This window comes from Acipenser ruthenus, unplaced genomic scaffold (genome assembly GCF_902713425.1).
Source record: "Acipenser ruthenus unplaced genomic scaffold, fAciRut3.2 maternal haplotype, whole genome shotgun sequence".
Taxonomy (NCBI): domain Eukaryota; kingdom Metazoa; phylum Chordata; class Actinopteri; order Acipenseriformes; family Acipenseridae; genus Acipenser; species Acipenser ruthenus.
In genome coordinates, this window is record NW_026708119.1 from 97,501 (window position 1) to 100,000 (window position 2,500).

Genomic DNA, 2,500 nt, shown 5'->3' on the forward strand with positions numbered 1-2,500 from the left:
CTCAGAGTCTCCCACATGCCTTCTGGGAAACTCTAGCCGAGATTTGATGCGAGTTCTTTTCAACAATGGCTTTCTTTTTGCCACTCTCCCATAAAGGCCAGTTTTGTGAAGCACCCGGGCTATTGTTGCCATATGCACAGTGTCTCCCAGCTCAGCCGTGGAACACTGTAACTCCTTTAGAGTTGCCATAGGCCTCTTGGTGGCCTCCCTGACTAGTGCCCTATACGCCCGGATACTCCGTTTTTGAGGACGGCCTGTTCTAGACAGATTCACAGTTGTGCCATATTCTCTCCATTTCTTAATAATGGACTTTACTGTGCTCTGAGAGGATATTCAATGCCTTGGAAATGTTCTTATATCCTACCCCTGATTGGTGCTTTTGAAGAACCTTATTCCGGATTTGCTTTGAATGTTCCTTCACCTTCATGATGTAGTTTTTGTTAGGAAATGTACTAACCAACTGTGGGACCTCCCAGAGACAGGTGTATTTAACCTGAAATCATGTGAAACACCTTAATTGCACACAGGTGGACTCCATTCAACTAATTATGTGACTTCTAAAGACAATTGGTTGCACCAGAGCTTATTTAGGTGTGTCATAGCAAAGGGGGTGAATACTTATGCAATCAATTATTTTCTGTTTTATATTTGTAATTAATTTAGAACAAGTTGTAGATTTTATTTTTCACTTTGACATTATGGACTTTTCTTGTGTTGATCAGTGGCAAAAACTCCCAATTAAATCCATTTTGATTCCATGTTGTAACACAATGAAATGTGGAAAAGTCCAAGGGGGGTGAATACTTTTGAGAGCCACTGTATTTCTTAGCAGACACCCTTATCCAGGACGACTTACAATTGTTACAAGATATCACATTATTTTTACATACAATTATATTATTTTTCTACATACAATTACCCATTTATACAGTTGGATTGTTACTGGAGCAATCTAGGTAAAGTACCTTGCTCAAGGGTACAGCAGCAATGTCCCCCACCTGGGATTGAACCCACGACCTTCTAGTCAAGAGTCCCGAGACCTAACCACTACTCCACACTGCCGCACTGACCATAGTCAAAATTGAGCTACATGACCAGAGTCACCATTGAGCTACATGACCAGAGTCACCATTGAGCTACATGACCAGAGTCACCATTGAGCTAAATGACCATAGTTAGAATAGAATTGACTAGAGTCAGAATAGTGCTACATTGGAGGCTGTGTGGTCCAGTGGTTAAAGAAAAGGGCTTGTAACCAGGAGGTCCCCGGTTCAAATCCCACCTTAGCCACTGACTCACTGTGTGACCCTGAGCAAGTCACTTAACCTCCTTGTGCTCCGTCTTTCGGGTGAGATGTAATTGTAAGTGACTCTGCAGCTGATGCAAAGTTCACACACCCTAGTCTCTGTAAGTCGCCTTGGATAAAGGTGTCTGCTAAATAAACACATAATAATAATACATTACCATAGCCACAAAAAACCTTAGTGGACAAAGTGGGTCTGGGTGGCCGAGCGGCAGTTCCAGGAGGTCGGCATGAAGTAGTGACTTGCTCTCATAATGCTATTAGATAACAGATACACTGGGGGGGTAAGTGCATATTACTAAGGGCATGGTCTTTTCATCAAAAAAATATTTAAGTAAAAATAATAAGTCAAGCCATGTGGGAGGCTCTGCACCCCGGGCAGAGTTCCCATTCACCCCTGGCAGCTTCCACTTCCCTGGAAGTCTGTCTGTTGCCCTCCCGTGCCTGGCGCCAGATCAGGTCGGGCTGGAGGCTCTGTTTTCGGCTTGGGGAGGCGGTGGGTCCCCTTACAGTCCTGGACTTCCATGCTGATGGAAGTATGCTGCCCTCCCGCGCCTGGCGCCAGATCAGGCCGGGCTGGAGGCTCTGTTTTGGGCTTGAGTAGGCAGTGTGGGTCCCTTACATTTTTTTATTTTTAATGCACTTTAAGTCTCTTGCCTTCACGGGGTTTGGAGGCTCTGTTTTGGGCAACAGTGTGCCATTTGTGTCGCTGACTTTCAGTGCACTTGAAGCCTGTTGCCCTCGCGGGGTTTGGAGGCTCTGTTTTCAGCAGCAGTGTGCCGTTTGTGTCCTTGGTGACCTCCATGTTTTTGCTGCTAGAGACTAAGTCCCGTTGTGGACATGGTCGTGTCTACCTTCAATGCGAGCCTTTTGGTGGACATGGTCATTGGCCGAGCACTTTAAAAAAAAAAATCCTATCTTTAACATTAGATGACCATAGTCCGGACTTTTTTGGCTCCGCCAGAAACTAAGAGTTGAAAAAGACATAGTCATGTCGCCTATCTTTAACATGACATGACCATGACCATAGCAGGGCAGTTTATGGAAGTCTGTAAACGGCCGAGATTGAAATGTCCTGCGGGGTGGCAGCGACTCCTTGGCAGTGTGACTTCGGCCCCGTTGCCCATAAAGACTCCATGTCTGAGATACAACGGGGGGACCCGCGGAGATTTCCGTCGACAGGGTTTTTAGAACAAA